The sequence below is a fragment of the Bubalus bubalis genome, chromosome 9 (assembly GCF_019923935.1).
Source record: "Bubalus bubalis isolate 160015118507 breed Murrah chromosome 9, NDDB_SH_1, whole genome shotgun sequence".
In the NCBI taxonomy this organism is placed as follows: domain Eukaryota; kingdom Metazoa; phylum Chordata; class Mammalia; order Artiodactyla; family Bovidae; genus Bubalus; species Bubalus bubalis.
Genome location: NC_059165.1, coordinates 84,984,647 through 85,007,266, shown reverse-complemented (window position 1 = coordinate 85,007,266; position 22,620 = coordinate 84,984,647). Strand labels below are relative to the sequence as shown.

General features: G+C 39.2%; 1 protein-coding gene and 1 long non-coding RNA gene across 10 annotated transcripts in view; one reads left to right on the top strand and one right to left on the bottom strand.

Moving 5' to 3' along the window:
- Positions 1-22,620, top strand: part of LOC112586947 — a 506,468-nt gene that overhangs the window by 241,760 nt on the left and 242,088 nt on the right. The gene's annotated exons all lie outside the window — the stretch shown is intronic.
- CCDC192 (coiled-coil domain containing 192) overlaps positions 1-22,620 on the bottom strand; it is a 220,464-nt gene that overhangs the window by 156,865 nt on the left and 40,979 nt on the right. The window lies entirely within an intron of this gene.

The window sequence follows — 22,620 nt, the reverse complement described above, 5'->3', positions numbered from 1 at the left end:
TTTTAAGGAATCTCCACACTGTTCTCCATAGTGGCTGTACTAGTTTGCATTCCCATCAATAGAGTAAGAGGGTTCCCTTTTCTTCACATCCTCTCCAGCATTTATTGCTTGTAGACTTTTGGATTGCAGCCATTCTGACTGGCGTGAAATGTTACCTCATAGTGGTTTTGATTTGCATTTCTCTGATAATGAGTGATGTTGAGCATTTTTTCATGTGTTTGTTAGCCATCTGTATGTCTTCTTTGGAGAAATGTCTATTTAGTTCTTTGGCCCATTTTTTGATTGGGTCATTTATTTTTCTGGAGTTGAGCTGTAGGAGTTGCTTGTATATTCTCGAGATTAGTTGTTTGTCTGTTGCTTCATTTGCTATTATTTTCTCCCATTCTAAAGGCTGTCTTTTCACCTTGCTTATAGTTTCCTTTGTTGTGCAGAAGCTTTTAAGTTTAATTAGGTCCCATTTGTTTATTTTTGCTTTGATTTCCAATATTCTGGGAGGTGGGTCATAGAGGATCCTGCTGTGATGTATGTCGGAGAGTGTTTTGCCTATGTTCTCCTCTAGGAGTTTTATAGTTCTGGTCTTACACTTAGATCTTTAATCAATTTTGAGTTTATTTTTGTGTATGGTGTTAGAAAGTGTTCTAGTTTCATTCTTTTACAAGTGGTTGACCAGTTTTCCCAGCACCACTTGTTAAAGAGATTGTCTTTATTCCATTGTATCTTCTTGCCTCCTTTGTCAAAGATAAGGTGTCCATATGTGCGTGGATTTATCTCTGGGCTTTCTATTTTGTTCCATTGATCTATATTTCTGTCTTTGTGCCAGTACCATACTGTCTTGATGACTGTGGCTTTGTAGTAGAGCCTGAAGTCAGGCAGGTTGATTCCTCCAGTTCCATTCTTCTTTCTCAAGATTGCTTTGGCTATTCGAGGTTTTTTGTATTTCCATATAAATTGTGAAATTATTTGTTCTAGCTCTGTGAAGAATACTATTGGTAGCTTGATAGGGATTGCATTGAATGTATAGATTGCTTTGGGTAGTATACTCATTTTCACTATATTGATTCTTCCAATCCATGAACATGGTATATTTCTCCATCTGTTAGTGTCCTCTTTGGTTTCTTTCACCAATGTTTAAAAAAAAAAAAAGGAGAACTATGTCAAATCAGCAACCTAACTTCATACCTTGAAGAAAAAGAGAAAACTAAATCCAGAGTCAACAGAAGGAAATAATAAATATTAAGTCAGAGATAAAACAGAATGCAAAAACATCAATGAAACCAAAACATTGGTTCTTGGAAGTGATCAACAAAGTTGACAAATCTTTAATTATATTCACAAAAAATAAAGAAAAGAAAAAAATAACTAAAAACAAGTAAAACTAGGGAAATTACTACCAGCCTTAAAGAAATTTGAAAGATTATGAGTGAATACTATGAATAATTGGATGCAAACCAACTATATTATCTAGATGAAATGAACAAATTCCTAGGAAGACATAAATTGCCAAAACCGATTCAAGAAAATTTGAAAATCTCAATAGACCTGTAGCAAGTAAAGAGATTAAATCTTTAATCAACATCTTTCAACCAAGTCCAAGATCAGATGGCTTCACTGTGGATTCATCAAACATTTTAAGAACAGTAAACACTAATTTCACACAAACTCATTTAAAAACCAGAAAAGTAGACTACTTCCTAATACATTACCCTAATATCAAAGTCACACACAGATACTGTTAAAAAAAAGTATAAATCCATATTACCTAAGAATATAGATGCAAAACTCCTCAGCAAAATAGTAGCAAACTAGATCCAAAAGGACATTCATTACAAAGAGTATGCATCATGAATAAGTGGAATTTATCACAAGGATGCTAAGGCAGACCAACATTAAAAAATCCATGATTACTACAACATAACACATTAATAGAATAAATGAAAAATACAATATGTTCATGTCAATAGATGCAGAAAATTATTTGATAGAATTCATGATATGATAGAAGCACTCAGCAAACTAGGAATAGAAGAAAGCCTTCTCAATGTGATAAAGGGTGTTTATGAAAAAACCCACAACTAACATCATATTTAGTGTTGAAAAATGGAAAGCTCTCCCCTTAAGATCAAGAACAAGACAAGAAAGCCTGCTTTCTCCACCAAAATAAGCCAAATAAGACCAAATAAGCCAGAAAAAGAAAAAAAAAAAATCTGAACTGTAAATTAGAAATAAAACTATTTCTGTATGAAGATGACATGATTCTGTATATAGAAAATTTCAAACAATCCTCAAGAAAAACTACTAGAGCTGATAAATGAATCTAGTAGAGTTTCAGGGTATAAGATAAACATATAAAAATTAATTTGAGTTATTATACACCTTGGAAGGAAAGTTATGACCAACCTAGATAGCATATTCAAAAGCAGAGACATTACTTTGCCAACAAAGGTCCGTCTAGTCAAGGCTATGGTTTTTCCTGTGGTCATGTATGGATGTGAGAGTTGGACTATGAAGAAGGATGAATGCCGAAGAATTGATGCTTTTGAACTGTGGTGTTGGAGAAGACTCTTGAGAGTCCCTTGGACTGCAAGGAGATCCAACCAGTCCATTCTGAAGGAGATCAGCCCTGGGATTTCTTTGGAAGGAATGATGCGAAAGCTGAAACTCCAGCTTTGGAGTTTCACTGGAGTTTCATTTTACTTTGGCCACCTCATGCAAAGAGTTGACTCATTGGAAAAGACTCTGATGCTGGGAGGGATTGGGGGCAGGAGGAGAAGGTGACGACAGAGGATGAGATGGCTGGATGGCATCACTGACTCGATGGACGTGAGTCTGAGTGAACTCCAGGAGTTGGTGATGGACAGGGAGGCCTGGCATGCTGCGATTCATGGGGTCACAAAGAGTCGGACACGACTGAGTGACTGAACTGAACACCTATGTTTTGAAATGTAGACTAATTATTATTCAGGTGTAGTGAGGTTAACAGATCTGGAGTTGATCACCATTGGAAAGATAGTCTGTTACAGTCCCAAAGAGGAGGGGCATGACACACCATGAGGAGGGTAACGATATAGAGGGGACATATATGAACTAAAGGGTCAGTCAGGAGTAGAGGAAGCAAGGGGAAAATGTGGACGGGAACATTGATTGTAGCTTCCATGGGAAGGAACACATGAGTAAAGATAATCAGGGTTAGGATTAGCTAGTTTGGATAATTTCAGTGGGCTCCGGAACATTGAGGTTGTCCCTACTTGTATGGTACCTGTACCTGGGGTGATTAGAGCAGAGGAATAGTGGCAAATTTCACTACTGTTTATGGGTATTCACCAGAGCAAGGTAGTTTTCAACAGAATTAAACCAATGACCAAGAAAAAAATTCTTGTACACAAAGCCATATCTGAATTAGTTTGAAAAGAGAAAAAGTAACTATTAGGAATAACTTATTGCGAAAATGAAAAAATGAAACAACCTGTTGTGAAACCATGGCTTAACTAAAGATGTTTAGCCTAGTGCATATTTATTTGCAGTTTTACAAGATGTCTCTAATATTTCATTTCCTTCCCATTTTGTTATTGATATGTGGCACTATAAATCTGCTTTTGCAGTTGTGATTAATGATTGTGTGAATAAAATTGGGCACTTCCTAATTTAAAAAAACTCAAACATAATCAGTCATTAATTAAGGAAATGCAGATAAAAACCACAATGAGATTTCACTTCACAGCCACTATTATGGCAATTTTTTTTTTAATTTATATTGGAGTATTTGATCAACAATGTTGTCTTAGTTTCAGGTGTACAGCAAAGTGGTTCAGTTATACATATACATGTATCTATTCTTTTTCAAGTTCTTTTCCCATTTAGGTTATTACAAGATATTGGGCAGAGTTCTCTGTATGGAAGGTCCTTGTTGCTTATCTGTTTCAAATATAGCATGCGTATAGATCTGTGATTTAAAAAATAGAAAGTACTGGTAACGATGTAGAGAAATAAGAATCCTTGTATGTTGATGGTGTAGATGTTCTGGGAAACAGTTTTGTGATTCTTCAAAGAGCTAAAAATATAATTACTATTATATGGATTATATGGTCCAACAATTTCACTCCTAGGGTATGTAGGTACCAAAAAGAAATGAAAGCATATATCCACACAGAAACTTGTATACCGATGTTCATTGCAGCATTATTTTTAATAGTTAAAAGGTAGAAACCAAATATCTGTTAACAAATGAATAAACAAATTGTGTTGTATACATACAATGAAAAATATTATTCAATCATAAAAAGGAATGCATTATTGATACTTGCTACAATTTGAATGAATATGGAAAAGATTTTGCTAACAGGAGGAAACCAGACACAAAAGATCACATGTTGTATGATTCCTTTCGTAGGAAATACTCAGAATAGATAAGCCCATAGAGACAAAAGCAGATTAGTGGTTGGTTGTCAGGGGATGGGTAGAAGGGATTATGGGGAATCATTACTTAATGGGTAGGAAGTAATTCTTCTTCTGGGATGGAGAAAAATGTTGAAACTCAAGACAGGTTGTGGTTATACAACATTGTGAACACACTAAATGCCACTGAACTGTATCCATTTAAAAATGGTTAATTGTATTTATGTGAATTTCACCTCCTTTAAAAGAAAATGACTTTCTGGTTAGCTCTCAATGGTTAAGAAAATTGTCATCATTATGTCCATTTCACTGAATGTTATTAGGGAAAAAAAAAAACAAAATTGGATTGGTTCAATTTTGGATGAAAGAACTCAAAGTTCACATAGGTACTCAATACTCCTCTGACATCAAAATACTATATTTTCCTATTGGGAAATATGCATTCTTCCTCTCTGAGAAAACTATTATTCTCCACTCTTTCCTCAAATATCATTTCATACTTTCTTTCTCATCAAAATTCCACCTTCATCCCAAATGATCACCTCATCAATAATTCACTGAAAAAAATAGAGGCTGCCAGATGGCTATTCCCTCACTTTCTCATCAGCCAATATATAAACCTTCCTGCAGCAGACTCTACTAATCTCTTTCCCAATGACCGTCTCCCCATTTATCCCTTTCTACCAGACACCCAATTTGGATTAGCCAGCAGCCATGTGTTTAGGGAAGCTTGGTCTTGTCCATTTCCAGCAAATGAATCACTGTTGCTCAGCCAGCCCTGTTGGGCTCCGTTCCCAGGTATAAAAGATTATTTTAGGCATGAGCCTGCAATCCAGTAGAGGCCCCTGGAGCCTTGAGGAAAAGGCTCTTGACCAGATTTTTTTTAAAGATATACAGAAGGAAGAACATCTCTTTTTTTGCAGGATGTTCTGACTGCATATAATGCTTGGAATTGTTGCAGTTACTGTGTAAGACAGTCAACACTGAGGATGGGAGAGCAAAGGATGGGTAACACCTGTGTTTTTGTTGACATTCTTGAGTTGTTGAATTAGCAAATGCTGGAACTGCTCCATCTCTGGACTTACTCTTATGTGCGATGATAGCTGGCCTTAACATATTACTTTAATTGGGTTTCTGTTGAAGGAAAAAGCACCCTTACTTAACAAATGGAGAAGCTTTGTTCTATCAAAGGCCAGTCCTTTCACTTGGCTTTGAATCTCATCTTCTCTAATCTGTCAAAAGCCTTTGCTCCTGTAATTTCCACAGCCTCCCAGTCCCCTTCCATTTCTGCATGCTCTTTCTCACTATTACCCTTTCTGGATGATTCTGTTCAGTGTATAAACATGTCATAATAACTTCGATAAACAAAAGCTGTCTGTTGAACTCTCCCCCAGCTCCTCCTCTAATCATCATCCCATTTCTATGCTGCTTTTCCCACTCAAGCTTCTTAAGATGATTGTCTTCCCACACCATTGTCACTTTCTTACAGTCTTCTCACTCTTTTTTATTTTCTGAAGGAAAAAAAAAATTATTGGCTTATATAACTGGGGAATCAGTAGATTTCTGTTTCACTCGCAACTTCCACAGACTCCAGAGAAATCATAGTGCTCTCTTTTTACCTCTGCATCTTGGTACTGTTCCTATGTGTTGGCTTCATGATTTCCCAGGGCAGACAAGCCTTCTTCACACATTGGGGAAGATGCTACCTGTCACCTTCCAGGTTCCAATAGTAAAACAGTGTGTCCTCCAATAACAAGATGAAAAAGAACTGTATTTGCCCTACCTGTGTTCATATGGCCACTCCTGGGTGGATCTTTATGGTCAGGAAAATGGGATCTCATAATTGATTGGACCTAAGTCATGTGCTTCAATCCCATTCCTTCTAGTAAGGAATATTGTGGTTGACGGTCCCAGGATTATTAGAAGATTGGAGCCCGAAGGAACTATTCTCCAGAAAAGGTAAACATAAAACAGAAGCCAATTAAAATTCACCCTCTGTGTTCAGCACAATTACATCCTCGTGCTCATGAGGATGTGCTTTCCCCCAAGTGTTCCTGCCTAATACAGTGTGTCTATTCGACATTAATCCAAAATGTACTTTCCCTCTCGAAAGGAGACAACCTACAGTCATGTCAAGTTCCTACATCTGGCTTCACATTTTGTGTATATCTCTCTGAATCAAATCCAGATGAGCCTCATCATGATACAGGCATGAGACAATTTTTAGTGTACCCTCCCTAATACGTCTAAAATACAGGGAAAACAGGATAATCACGGTATTATTCTCCTTTACAGGAGGGGGAAGGGGAACAATTTACAGTTGTCATAGGCCATTGGAAGCATCACATTCTCTCAGTCAGCAATAATGAGGCCTATCCTGGCGATGCAATGAGTGGAGGTGGAGGTTTCTGGTCTGTTTGATTCTGTTTCTAACCTCTGGGAGCTTTCTTTGTCCTTTTCTTCCATGGTCACCGTCAAGAAAAAGGCTAGAAGGCATGCCTTTGGTAGGGGGTGTACTATGTTTTAGTTTTGGGTGTATCACTAATTCCTCTATTTGTCAAGACCATTTCAGTTACATTACAGAAAACTAATGCAAATTGGTTTCCATTAAAAAGATAATTAATTGGTTCATTTAACTGAAAAGTAGAGGCACCCTTAAATTCTGAGTCTTAAATTAGATTCTCAGAATTCCCTTCCTCCCTCCTTCTCTTTCTCCTAACCTCTCTCCTTTTTATGCTACAGGGAAAAAATTCCCCATGGCTGTGAAGAGGGCTACCCTGGATTATTTCCCTCTCCTAATCTCTGTTCTTGGAGAAGGCAATGGCACCCCACTCCAGTACTCTTGCCTGGAAAATCCCATGGACGGAGGAGCCTGGTAGGCTGCAGTCCATGGGGTCACTAAGAGTCGGACACGACTGAGCAACTTCACTTTCACTTTTCACTTTCATGCATTGGAGAAGGAAATGGCAACCCATTCCAGTGTTCTTGCCTGGAGAATCCCAGGGACAGGGGAGCCTGGTGGGCTGCCGTCTATGGGGTCGCACAGAGTCGACAGAGTCAGACACGACTGAAATGATTTAGCAACAATCTCTGTTCTTCGCCTCTGCCCCATGCCCCCACTACTCTACTAAAACTGATTGTGCCTAGGTTGCCTATGAGTCTCATTTTTCCAAATGCAGTGGACATATTTTGGGCCATCTTTTTCAATTGCCCAGTAAAGTATTACACATTTGAGGATGCTATGCCTCATGAAACACTGACTTCTTACTGCTTCCAGCACACGAGTCTCCAGATTTCTTCCTGATTCTTAGTTCCCTTGGCTAGATTTTCATCTTCTTCCACTCCTCTAAATATCAAAATCTGAAAGTCCTAGCAGATCTCATTAGGTGCCATGATTGAAACACTAGTCGTACACCTGTTTATGACTCCCAATTTTTCTACATATACCACTTAGCTTATATATCCAACAACCTACTTAATATTGTGCTTGAATACTTACTAGGCAACCAACAATTAAAGCCTTCATAAAAAAAAGAATGAAATAATGCCATTTGCAGCAACATGGATGCATCTAGAGATTATTATACTAAGTCAGAAAGAGAAAGACAGATCATGTAATATCACTTATATGTGAAATCTAAACTATGACACAAGCGCACTTATCTACAAGACAGAAACAGACCCACAGACATAGAGACAGACGGGTGGCTGCCAAAGGGGAGAAGGGGTGAGGGAGGGATGGATTGGGAGTTTGGGGTTAGCAGATGCAAAGTATAGATAGAGTGGACAAACAATAAGGTCCTTCTGTATTGCATAGGGGACTATGTTCAATATCCTGCAATACTATAATAGAAAGAAATATGGAAAGAATATACATATATATATCTGAATCATATTGTATAGCAGAAATTAACACAACATTGTAAATCAACTATACTTCAATAAAATAAATTTTAAGAAAGGATGAATATATTCAAAATTAACTCCTCATATTCTATAGCTTCCCAGGACTTCCCTCTTCTTAATAAATAGAACCAGTCATCCCTATGTTTCAGCCACAAGTATATTTAAAACTTCTCTTTCTTTCACCATCTACCCAATCCTTCATAGAGGACAATTATTAAAACCACCTCATAGTAATGTGAATTGTTATGTTTATCTCCTCTTGTTGGTTCTCTTAGATCATCTCCTCCACAATCCACACCCACATACACAGCAATTAATATTGTAGAAGAGGTTTCCAGTGTCACTCAAAAACCACTCAAAAACAAATTGAGTCTTGGCAACCTTTGCAGAACTCACACTACAAAGAGGAGTGACTATTTAAAAACAGAGGCTGCCCTTGTGCTAAAAGTTTTGCAAGCTGAGTTGGACTAGTACTACAAGCTACTAAATTCCTTGGCAATAAATAACTGAGGCAAGCACTGTAAAAATTACCTATCCTACCTGTGGATGGGCAAGAACCCCTGTGTCTGAAGATACTTTTAGGTCACAGAACTGGTTGGTCTCTTTTCAGTTTTACAGCTAAAAACAAACAACAAATTCCTCATCCTACCCCCATCCTAGACAAAACAGACTTTTACATTTATTAACATTTCTGCTTTTAACAACTTATTTCTAGCCATTCCTAGGTTTATGTACATCTTAAAATAGACTTCCCAAGTCTGTAATTTAGAAGCATGGTTACCCGCTGTTTTAGTTTGCTGGGGCTGCTGTTAGAGTACCACAGACTGAGTGGCTTAAATATACATTTATTATCTCACTGCCTTGGACGCCAAAAGCTCAAAATCAAGTGTCAGTAGGGTTAGTTCCTTCTAAGGGCTGTGATAAAGCATCTCTTCTATGTCTCTTTTCTGGCTTCTGGCAATCTTTGGTATTCCTTGGCTTCTAGAAGCATGACTTTGGTCTCTACAGCTTCATTTTACATGACTTCTCCCTGTATGTTTTTGTCCAAACTTCTACTTGTATGAGGATGCAGCCTTATTGGATTAGGAGCCTATCCTACTCCAACATGTCCTCATTTTAACTAACTACATCTGCAAAACCATATTGACTAATAACGCTGTGTTCTGAGATACTAGGAGTTAGACCTTCAACATTTGAAATTGGAAGGGACCACATTTAACCGTAATACCCCCAAGTTGCGGTAGGGCAAAGCAGGGAACTCTGAGGACTGAAGAAACATTTATCTAAACTCTGAATGAAAATACAAATATTCACTAAAAAGCCAATTGATAGTTAAAATCTAAAGTTAAGGATCCAGGCAGAGATTCCTAAGATCCATTTAATCTCCAAATATGTCCTCTGGGTCACATGAATATATAACTTTTCAATGTCTGTGAGCTTATTTCTGTTTTTTAAAAAAGTTTATTTGCATCATTTTTTTTTAGATTCCAAGTGTAAGTGATATCACATGATATTTTTTCTCTGCCCAATTTATTTAACTTAGTAGGACAATCTCTAGGTCCATTCATGTTGCTGCAAATGGCATTATTTCATTCAATTCTATGGCTGAGTAATGTTCCTGTGCGTGTGTGTGTTTGTGTATATGTGTGTGTATCACATCTTCTTTATCCATTAATCTGTCGATGGGCGTTTAGGTTGCTTCCATGTATTGGCTATTGGAAATATTGCTGCTATGAACATGGGGGTGTGTACATTTTCAAACTAAAGTTTTTGTTTTTCCTAGATACATGCCCAGGAATAAGATTACTGGATCATATGGCAACTTTGTTTTTAGTTTTTTAAGGAACCTTCATTCTGTTCTCCATAGTGGTTGTACCAATTTGCATTCCCACCAACAGTTTGAGAGGGTTCTCTTTTCTCTACATCCTCTCCTCCCCAGCATTTATTATTTGCAGACTTTTTGTCAATGCCCATTCTGATTGGTGTGATATCTCATTGTAATTTTGACTTGTATTTCTCTAATCATTAACAGTATTGACTGTCTTTTCATGTGCCTGTTGCCCATCTGTATATCTTCCTTGGAGAAATGTCTTCTTAGGTCTTTCATTAATTTTTTTTTAATTGGGTTATTTTTTTTATATTGAGGTCTATGACCTTTTGTATATTTTGGAAATTAATCTCATCTTACATTTAGATCTTTATTTTGCATTTAATTTTGTATAAGGTATTAGAGAATGCTTTAATTTTATATATGGTAAAGCTAGTGGAGGTGATGGAATTCCAGTTGAGCTATTCCAAATCCTGAAAGATGATGCTGTGAAAGTGCTGCACTCAATATGCCAGCAAATCTGGAAAACTCAGCAGTGGCCACAGGACTGGAAAAGGTCAGTTTTTCATTCCAATCCCAAAGAAAGGCAATGCCAAACTACCACACAATTGCACTCATCTCACACGCTAGTAAAGTAATGCTCAAAATTCTCCAAGCCCGGCTTCAGCAATATGTGAACCTTGAACTTCCTGATGTTCAAGCTGGTTTTAGAAAAGGCAGAGGAACCAGAGATCAAATTACCAACATCCGCTGGATCATGAAAAAGGAAGAGAGTTCCAGAAAAACATCTATTTCTGCTTTATTGACTATGCCAAAGCCTTTGACTGTGTGGATCACAATAAACTGTGGAAAATTCTGAAAGAGATGGGAATACCAGACCACCTGACCTGCCTCTTGAGAAATCTGTATGCAGGTCAGGAAGCAACAGTTAGAAGTGGACATGGAACAACAGACTGGTTCCAAATAGGAAAAGGAGAACGTCAAGGCTGTATATTGTCACCCTGCTTATTTAACTTATATGCAGAGTACATCATGAGAAACGCTGGACTGGAAGAAACACAAGCTGGAATCAAGATTGCCAGGAGAAATATCAATAACCTCAGATATGCAGATGACACCACCCTTATGGCAGAAAGTGAAGAGGAACTCAAAAGCCTCTTGATGAAAGTGCAAGTGGAGAGTGAAAAAGTTGGTTTAAAGCTCAACATTCAGAAAACGAAGATCATGGCATCTGGTCCCATCACTTAATGTGAAATAGATGGGGAAACAGTGGAAACAGTGTCAGACTTTATTTTTCTGGGCTCCAAAATCACTGCAGATGGTGACTGCAGCCATGAAATTAAAAGACGCTTACTCCTTGGAGGGAAAGTTATGACCAACCTAGATAGCATATTCAAAAGCAGAGACATTACTTTGCCAACAAAGGTTCATCTATTCAAGGCTATGGTTTTTCCTGTGGTCATGTATGGATGTGAGAGTTGGACTGTGAAGAAGGCTGAGCGCCAAAGAATTGATGCTTTTGAACTGTGGTGTTGGAGAAGACTCTTGAGAGTCCCTTGGACTGCAAGGAGATCCAACCAGTCCATTGTGAAGGAGATCAGCCCTGGGATTTCTTTGGAAGGAATGATGCTAAAGCTGAAACTCCAGTACTTTGGCCACCTCATGTGAAGAGTTGACTCATTGGAAAGGACTCTGATGCTGGGAGGGATTGGGGGCAGGAGAAGAAGGGGACGACAGAGGATGAGATGGCTGGATGGCATCACTGACTCGATGAACGTGAGTCTGAGTGAACTCCAGGAGTTGGTGATGGACAGGGAGGCCTGGCGTGCTGCGATTCATGGGGTCGCAAAGAGTTGGACACGACTGAGCAACTGATCTGATCTGATTAGAGAATTTTATATATGGTATTTTGTATATGGTATTAGAGAATGCTTTTACATGTAGCTGTCCAATTTTCCCAGCACCACTACTTGAAGAGACTATCTTTTCTCCATTGTATATTCTTGCTTCTTTTGTTATAGATTATTTGACCATAAGTGCATGGGTTTATTTCTAAGCTTTCTATCCTGTTCCACTGATCTGCATGTCTGTTTTTGTGTTTTGATTACTGTAGCTTTTAAGTATTGTCTGAAGTGAGGGAAGCATGAATCCTCTAGCTCCGTTTGTCTTTCTTAAGATTGTTTTGCCTATTGGGGACCTTTTGTGTGTCCATACAAATTAAAATTTTTTTCTAGTTCTGTGATAAATGCCATGGGTAATTTGATAGGAATTGCATTGAATCAGTCTAGTCAAAGCTATGATTTTTCTAGAAATGTATGGATGTGAGAGTTGGACTATAAAGAAAGCTGAGCACCAAAGAATTAATGCTTTTGAACTGTGGTGTTGGAGAAGACTTTTGAGAGTCCCTTGGACTGCAAGGAGATCCAGTCCATCCTAAAGGAAATCAGTCCTGAATATTCATTGGAAGGTCTGATGCTGAAGCTGAAACTCCAATACTTTGGCCACCTGATGCGAAGAACTGACTCATTTGAAAAGACCCTGATGATGGGAAAGATTGAAGGTGGGAGGAGAAGGGGATGACAAAGGATGAGATGGTTGGATGGCATCACCGACTCAACAGACATGAGTTTGAGTAAACTCCGGGAGTTGGTGATGGACAGGGAGGCCTGGCATACTGCAGTCCATGGGGGTCTCAGAGTGAGACACGACTGAGTGACTGACCTGACTGAACATTGAATCTGTAGACTGTCTTTGATAGTATCATTTTAATAATATTGATTCTTCTAATCCAATATGTTAAATCTTTCCATCTGTTTGTATTGTCTTTTTTTCCATCAGTGTCTTATAGTTTTCAGAGTACAGGTCTATTGCCTCCTTAGGTTTTTTTTTTTTGATGCAATGTTTGGGATCAGTGTTGAATACTACTTTTCCATCTAATTAATCACCAAACCATCTCATAAATATTTCTTGTCTATTTCTTCTCTTCACTACTAATAGGTACTTATCTCTAAAGTGGATTTTTGAAAGAGCCTACACACTGATATACCTGACTCTGGTCTTCTAATAAATCTGTTCTTCTCAGTAGACTCTGAGTTTTCTCTCTGAGGGCAAATCTGAATACCCTTCAAACCCTTTAATGTCTCCCCTTTGCCTATAGGTCAACTCTGAATGTTTTGATGGAAAGAGCATGAGCTTTGACATCAGAGAGACAAATGGATAGATTCTAACTTGATTTGAGACCTTAAGGAAATCATTGTTTGTACTTCTATTCCATGTGGTGTGGTGGAAGATACAGACAAATAGACAGTTAACAACTGACAGAGGTGGGGGTGGTAAAATGGGAGAAGGGTTATGAGAGCACCTAGTAAGGACATCTAACTCAAACCTGAAAGAGGAAGAAAAACATTTTGGAGTAAGTGGCCATCTAATTGAAGACCCAAAAGGAGAAATTTGTTGAATTGTGTTGGATAACAGAAAAGGGAATGAGAGGTGATGGGAACAGAGCAGAGCAATTCTCTGCAGAAGCAGAGGGAAAGGGATGAATTAATTAAAACTTGACTATAAGGAACAAGGGGCTTCCCAGGGGACACTAGCGGTAAAGAATCTGCCTGTCAATGCAGGAAACTCGGGTTCAATCTCTAGGTTGGGAAAATCCCCTGGAGTAGGAAATGGTTACCCACTCCAATATTGTTGCCTGGGGAATCCCATAGACAGAGGAGCCGGTGAATTACAGTTCATGGGATCACAAAAGAGGAAAACAAGACTGTGCACAAGGAACAAAGCCTTTTTTTTTTTATTAAATAGATGAGACAGGTAATAGAGAATATACTACTTATTAAGAAATTGAAAGTGGGTGTAATAGTAATATACTGGGAGTGGTGTAACATAAAACTGGAGAAACAAACAGGGGATTAGATCACAAAGGACTGTAAAATTTGTTAAGAAGTATATGTTTGATCCTGAGAGTAAATTGGGGCTAATTTAGGATCTAAGTAAGGAAAAATATGAGATCTGTGTTGCAGAATCTTCCTCTGGTTGTAGTGTTGAGGAGCCATCAATAAGCATCACAATGAAAGTAAAGTAGGGAGAAGTTTCTAGAGTTGGTGGCTTGGACAAGGGCAGTGGTGATAGAGAGAAAATAAGATGGACTGAAGAACTCTTTGAGAGGCATCATTCATAGTACTTAGCATTTGGATGCGGAGAAGGCAGTGGCACCCCACTCTAGTACTCTTGCCTGGAAAATCCCATGGACGGAGGAGCCTGGTAGGCTGCAGTCCATGGGGTTGCTAAAAGTTGGACACGACTGAGCGACTTTACTTTCACTTTTCACTTTCATGCATTGGAGAAGGAAATGGCAACCCACTCCAGTGTTCTTGCCTGGAGAATCCCAGGGACAGGGGAGCCTGGTGGGCTGCCGTCTATGGGGTCACACAGAGTTGGGCACGACTGAAGTGACTTAGCAGCAGCAGCAGCATTTGGATGTGTGGGGTGAGGAGAGGAGAGAATCAAAGCAGCACAGATTTCTGATATAGCCACAAGAGAACTGTGGGCAGCTATCCTTGGCTTAGGGGATGTGAGAGCAGAAACAGATTTGGGACAGGAAGCTAATAGGCAGGTAGAGCTTGAGTTGCCTCTTAAAGCCTTAGTGGACCTATCAGTAGGCAGTTGGAAGTTCAGACATGGGATCAGGAGGAAGACTTGGTTCTTTTTGATAGGTTGTGTGCTCTGAAGGCAAGTCATCAAGGGAGAATGTCTAGAAAAAGCATACAAGTGGGCTGCAATCCCACAAAAGGGTTCTCATCATTTGCGAAATGGGAATACACATTTCCAGGGCCAGTGGGAGAAATACAGGAGGCTAACATACATAGGAGTACCTTGCAGAGTGCTTAGTTCACAGTTAAGTGTTCAACAAATGTTTTATTGAATGAATAAATGAATAATTTAACAAAATTATACACCTAATTTACTAATTTCCTTGTAGAGATTAAGCAAAGTGAAAGTTAGCTTGCCATCACTGAGACAGTCTTAAGAAGAAAAGGAAGGTTATGCCCATGCAAAAAAGACACCTGCACTTATCAGCAGAGCCAAGACTTATAAGGGAGAGAGGACTTTGCTTTTTTTTAGACAAGAAAGTCACAGTTATTAGTACTCGGTCAGCTATTTAAAACTGACCTCAGTTTGATCTTGACATTTACAAGCAAAAGGAAGTCTTTAGTTATGTAATAGGCCAGAAATCCATGCGTCCCTCCTATAACAATGACAACAGAAGCCCATTTGTCATTATGCTTGATTCTACTCAAAACAACACATCTCTTCACCAGCTTGTAGTCTTTTCTTACATTCTCTGAGGTTCCCAGTCAATGCGCAACAATTCAGTAAGGGGGTTAAAATTAACAATTGCTTAGATACAAGGGTGTGGGGGTGTGTGTGTGTGTGGGTGTGGGTGTGTGTGTGTGTGTTAAGGGGAAATCTTCTGTAATAAAATAAACTAGAACCAAATTGTTTAACAAAATTCTCAATTACTAGGTTTCATGGTGATTGGGAAAGACTTTCCAAGTTAAACAAGCTGTTTGTGATTTTGTGACATTAAAGTAGACTTCCAAACAGACTGGAAAACAAAAACTCATTCACAAAAACTCATGATTTCGGCTTGGCATATCAAGCATAATTCCTGAGCATTTGCAGAAATGAATACTCCTACCAAGGGCACATTACTTATTTCAAATAAACTTGACATCAAGGGATCCACTGTTGCATTTAAACAATGAAAAAAGAATCAGAACATTTTTGAGACAATCTCAGTATGCATCAAATCACTTTTAGCTACTCATACACATAATCGGCATCTAAAAATTTGCTGGAGATCTATGTTCTTTCTATTGCTAAATGTAAAGTAAACAGATTGAACACTAAGAGGCAAACAATGGAGTTTATTTTAGAGCCTGAGATATACAGTGATGAATAAATTTTAGTTATTAGAGTCTTTGTCTTTCTATTGGTTTGCTTACTTTGCTCAGTGTTAAAGGTAAAAAGATCAGTTAGATGTCTCATTCAATCCCCAGAAACTACTCCATAAGTCAGAGGGGTTCACGATAGTCCTTACACTAAAAGAGAGGATTGGTGAAGGACCAAGAAGACTGAATCTAATTCCAGCTCAAAAATTTACCTGGGATTTACAACCAGAAGTACCTGCTGAAAGTCACACTGTTACAGAGCATTGGAATTGAATTGAGAGTCCACAGAGTCCTGCATTTATGAATGGTTGATTTTTGACAAGGCTGTCAAGACCATTCAGTGGGGAAACATTGTCTCTTCAACAAATGGGGAAACCAGATCTTCACATGCAAAAGAACACTGAAGTTATCAGGACAAAGCAACAGAATCGTCAAGGGGTTGGATGAGCAAAGGACATATTTGGCAGCCTAATATCCATTCTCCCCTTCTTAGTAAAACTGTCTTCATACTCTTGGGGTGACAATGTACCCAGCTAAAAATCCATATTTCCTAGCCAACATGGTAATAACTGTGGTCAAGCATAAGTAAGAATTCATTAGGGAAGTATTAGAGAAAAGCTCTTCAAAGAGGCTGCTCAGTTGTCCATCTCTGTTTTGCAGTTGGTCTTTTGATCTGCATGCTGCTTGACTCTCTATGTCTACAGGTGCCTCTTGGATCCTGAGGATAGAAGCCATGTTTGAATGCATGGAGACCAAGCTTAGGCCTCTGAAGGCCGCGGAGCCCTCAGAGGGCTGCCAGACTTACTCTGTTACTTGTTTAGGCCACTCTTATTTGGGTTGTTTGTTTCATGCATCCCAGACTAATCCTAACTGATTCACTTAGTTATTGTGCAGCTGGGGGACACAGAACAGGGATGACAGCTTTCCTTCAGCCTTTGGATTGAGTTAGGGCTGAAGCTTCAGTGTAGAGTAGGAACTTGTTAGAAATGCACATTCTTGACCCCCATGCCAGGTGAACATATCAGATACTCTGGGGGTGGGCCCCCACAATCTGTTTAACAAGCTTTCTAGTTTCTAGTTTGGGAACCAAGGTGAGTTCTTTCTGTTCAGTGCTGCTTGAGTAAGAAACTTCTTTCAACGGCTTTGATCTATGATCACACGTTCTTAAGAACAGTCTTTGGATTTTAAAAATACTCATGTTCTAATATCAGCCTCACTGCTTATTAACTGCATAGTGTTGAGAAAATGACATTCTTTTGAGTCTCAATTTTCTTCATGGGGATTATAATAGTGCCCCTCCTACGGTTCTTACGTGGGTCAGATGAAATGTCTATCAGTCTAAGCACAGTACTTGAAACACTGTAGGTGCTTAGTAAATGTTAGTTCCTCCACTCTCTGCCTACCATTGGTAATACTTGGCAGAGGTCTGGGACCAGGCCTGCACCCCTGCAGGATGTGAACTTAGACACCACCCCCAGCTGTGCCCTCTTTCAAGCATTGCTTCCATTGTAGCTTCTGATGTTCTTTAAGATCGAGGGTAACCTCAGGCAGGGAGATCCCAGGTGAAAAAAGTGAAGAAACTGCCTTTGAATATAACATAATTGGCCAAGTATAGTAAAGAGTGAGAACATAGGAAGTTGCTATTAGTAATTTTATTTTGAGCTTTCATAAATGTCTCTCTCATCAGGTAAGGGAAAAATTAACTGGCATGTTAGCTATTCCTAAGTACGAAAAAGGATCCCATGTGCTTTATTTTAAAAGTTGAGAAATAAAACTACCATATTCTCCTTTGAAATTTCTCTGCATTTTGAGTAATGCCAATAAATCTCTCTTTATGAAAACAAAAGGGGAAAAATTATATTTATGCTCCAAAAGATCATCAAGGACCCCTTACTGTGTCTTGTGTATATCCTTTTCCTACGTGGAAAAAACAATAGGAAAAAAGGTCAAGTTCTCCATCAAGCCTCCCACCTCCAAGCGCTTGCTTCAAAGCATGACATTTCTTTCCCAATTGGTTTTTATGCCACACAGCACATGTAACTAATATTTTACCAAGTATGGTATCCAAAAGATGCCTAAAGCTAATTTTGACTACATAATTGTTGCTGGATTCACCTCCTTGGGAAGAAAATGATCACAAATTTTCTCCACTCTTGAGTTTTCTGTCCCTGAAACCCCAGAAAGTCCAGGTACCAGCACTGTCCATTCAGCTCCCTGTCTGGGCAAAACCATATGTTAATAGAAGAAAATCATATATAAATCATATAGAGAATGGACAGAATAAAGCAGAAGGAAAGAAGGTTAAAGTAATAAAGAAGTCCCTTTTCCAAACAAGGAGCTGAGGAAGAGGAGAAAAGAAAGCGAGGCAGTGAAAAACCCAACTAGGACAAAGGAGCTGGGGTGGGGATGGGGTCTTTCCTGGTTGAAAGACTCTGATATTCTTAAGCAATCACTGTGTTGTGATTTGTGTGTCTTTCAAACACTCTGGGAGACACCAGTAAAAAAGCCAACTTACACACACACACATTAGCCCATGACTCAGAGGTTCACACAGTTCTGTTATGACCACTATGAGGAGTAGAGATAATTAACATTTATTGAGAACCTACTAAGAACCAGGTACAGTTACTCAAAGCTCACAACAGCCCGATGAAACCAGCGTGCTTACCCTCTTCTATAGAAGATAGCTTTGACTCAGACTAAGTGAACTGCCCACGGTTATAAAGCTAGCAAGTAGTGGAGCACAAGCAAACCCCGAACTCTCCTGGGTCTGCTGCTGGGAGCCGGGAACCAGAGACTGATGATGAATGAGAGACGGGACCAGCGCTGTTGCCAGAGGAAGCAGCTCAGGAACTGGCCGGCGGCGTCCCTCTGTGCTCTGAGATCTCTGAATCTGTGCTCCATTGTGAAACTGTGGCTTTTCCTGACAATTTCTTAGCGTAAAAGCTATGGGGTTTCTTTGCTCCTGTGTAGTTGTAAATTGCAGCCCCTAAGCCCTTTCCTTTGTCCCTCCTCCCATGCGCATTGCTGATAGAAACCAGCACACAGGCAAAACCTGCTCTTTTACGAGTTTTTCCTTAAAACTTTCTACTCTTCTTTTCTCCTCCTTAACTCTTTTCCTTCATTCCCATTCCTCCTCTAGTCTTTTATATACTACCTAATTTCCAGACCTTTCCTCCCACTGATCGTAACCTACAGGAAATTTAAGTAAGTGTTTTCTTTAGCAAAACTTAGCAATGTTTTGAATTACTTACCATTATTACCCAGGACAAGAGATGGATTCTTATGTCCCTTTCTTCCTCTGGCCCACTGACTTGCTGCAAACTTATTTCTGAGAGCTGTGAACAGCCCAGATTAAAAGTCTAATTGTAAATTATCCTGATCTCATATTTCTTTTGACACTAGTGACATGACTACAGAGAAATAAAGAATAATTGTTAGCTAAGGGAAACCAACAAAGAAGTCTGTTTTCTGTGTGACCTCACAGAGGAAGTGCCACAAACTCCTTTCTTCCTTACTATTTCTAAGTTTCTTCTTTTGCATAGTGAACCAGCAGAGGTCTTACTGGAAGTGACCCTAGGAAGATTCAGTTTAAGTAAACTGAGACCCAGGACCTACAAGTGCTTCAGTTCAGTTCAGTTCAGTTCAGTCACTCAGTCGTGTCCAACTCTTTGTGACCCCATGAATTGTAGCACACCAGGCCTCCCTGTCCATCACCAACTCCTGGAGTTCACTCAGACTCACGTGCTTAGTGTAGATGAATTCCGAGGCATCTGTCTGGGTTGGTTCTATGTGCAACGCTAAGAGCATTAAACTATAATAACATCAACATTTACCGTTTTCTCAGAGGCAGGACCCAGTGGTTGACAGTACCACAAGCTTCCACTCCTTAGCTTCAGCACAAATTTTTGTCCTCAACATTTCCTCTCCTCTCCCCATTTGTTTCTAGCCCACCAGGCCAGCCCATCTGGCCAGTGTCCAACCACAGGGCTGACAAAATGATCTGGATTACCAATGAAAGCTAGCTAGTGTTCCCACCTTCCTTGTGACAAATCCTAAATTAATGGTATTTAAAAGAAGACTTAATATGTATACACGTAAACAGGAAAATATACTCCACATACACACACACACACACACCACTGTCTGGACCACTAAAGACAATTTCTCTTTTTGCAACCACAAAGTGGCCTAGCCTGGTGAGGAAGACAGTGGCACCCAGTGGACAAACGTTAGATTGTTTGAGACAGGTGTCCCATTCAGAAATCTCCTCCTCTCTCAGCTTTAAGAAAGGTACTCTTACCTTTCCCTATCCTTCTGTCATCCCATTTTTAAACCATCTACTGAATTTAAAAATAGGGGGGAAGCAAATGTTGTTACAGTTTTAACTCATCAAGAATAAGGTAAACAGAAACACTGAAGAAAGCAAAAATTTCAGGAGTAAATCCTCTGAGACTAGTGTCTGCATTTGATTAACCTGTTTCAACAGTAACAGTGGAGAGAGCCAAATCTAATAAAATACTCAACTTAATTAAAAATGTAATATTAAAAATGCCTGTAATGGGCTTTTTTTTCACATGTAATGTTCTCCTTTGCCTCACACCATTGCCAACTTCCAATTAAATTCCCTTGGTTGTATACAAATTTGGCAACTCCAGGGGCAATACTTCAGGAAAATAACACATACAGATCCTGCATATTAATGCTATTTTGCAGTCTATGTGGGAGCCAGACAAACACCTATTTTCACTCTCCAGCCCTTACTGTGATTCTTTTGATTGTGAGCTACTAGGGTAGAAAAGCTTTGCATATCTTTCTTTCCCCAAACAGCTAACTGGTAACTTACTCATGGTAGTTACAAAGAAATGGTGAAATCCAGTTTCCATTTTATACAATTAATCTGCTAAACACTGAACAGAAGTATCTGAGTGTTTGATGTTACATAAAGGGATCATCTAGTTAAGAATCCTAAATATTAGGGGCTAGCTGCATTGGATAAAGATATTTTATAAAGAACAAAAGGGATGAGGACTTTCATGGGTGAGTTGAATTTTACTGATTTAAATTATTAAAAGTATTAAAAGACATTCAATTACAAAGTAAATGTACATCTTCTTAGTGAAACCTAATGCCAGCAAGGGTGCCCTCAGTACGCTGTTACCAGTTTCTTCCAGGTTTGCATGCTCTGAAATCCTTGCTTTTTATACTTGGCAATGGTGCCTCATGTTTAGCACTATAAAAAAATCTTTGTAATTCAAATTTTGCCACAATTTGAAGCTTGCTTTTTATGGCTTAGTAGCTAAGTTGTGTCCGACTCTTCTGACCCCATGGACTGTAGCCCGCCAGGCTCCTCTGTCCAAGGGATTCTCCAGGCAAGAATACTGAAGTGGGTTACTGTTTCATTCTCCATTGCTTTTTATGGGTGGTTTAAAAAAGAAGACCAGCTGGCAAGCCAGGTTAAGGCATGTGAGTGAGATGGAATCTCCCCAGTGGGACTGGGCCTAGGGATACCACTGTTTCATTAATTGATGGATGGCTCCTGTGACCCGTTGCATATATCACATTTAGGCAGCCAGCAGTTAACACATTCCAAAGTAAGAGAGTACATTTTTGGTATGTAGAAAAAAATGGAGGCCATTTATGCACGTATCCCTATATTACCTATGTTCCCTGGTAGCTCAGAAGGTAAAGACTCTGCCTGCAATGCAAGAGACCCAGGTTCGATCCCTGGGTGGAAGATCCCTGCAGAAGAGAATGACTACACACTGCAGTATTCTTGCCTGGAAAATCCTGTGGACAGAGGAGCCTGGCAGGCTGCAGTCCATGGGGCCGCAAAAGAGTTGGACATGACTTAGCCACTAGCATTTCACTTTACTTTCTACATTACATGTTAATTGTATTTAACACATTTCTCCCATAGTCTCTGCAAAAATTCTTGTAAAATTCTATTGTACTCAACTTTTGCTGTATAGACCCTTGCTATTAAAAACTCAAAATTGTTTTTTGAAAGTTTCTAAAAATTTACTAGCAAAATGGCTCAATCCATGATAAATCAGTGTAACATTTCAAGGTCTCTGTCCTTTTTATTCCACTGACTGCCACCAATAGTGAGCACCAGAGCCCTATAGGAGGACCCAGACTCTTGGCCAAGTGCCCTCTCCCCAGGGGGAAGGGCCAGAGTAACAGCAGGATTTGTGCCATATACACTATACTGTTTGCAAAGCGTAACAGTGTCAGGAAATGGTCTGAACTCTACTGAGAGTCACGCTCAGTGTCTCTGAAATAGACCTGGTGCATGTGCTGATGACCTACGTGACTGCCCAGATGAAGCTATGCTTCACCTGTTATTTGTTTTGCCTCTGTGGTTTTCAAAACCCAAGAGGGATGCTGATATTTGAAAAACTCTCTTTCTTCACATAATTGGAAAAAGTTGTTCCTGTGGGTTTCCTATAGGTTTTATCTGTTTATAATACAAATATGTTTCACTTATTTCAGAAGTCTACTTGCTTAAAGATGGCTTTCCTAGCTCATGGAACAAAA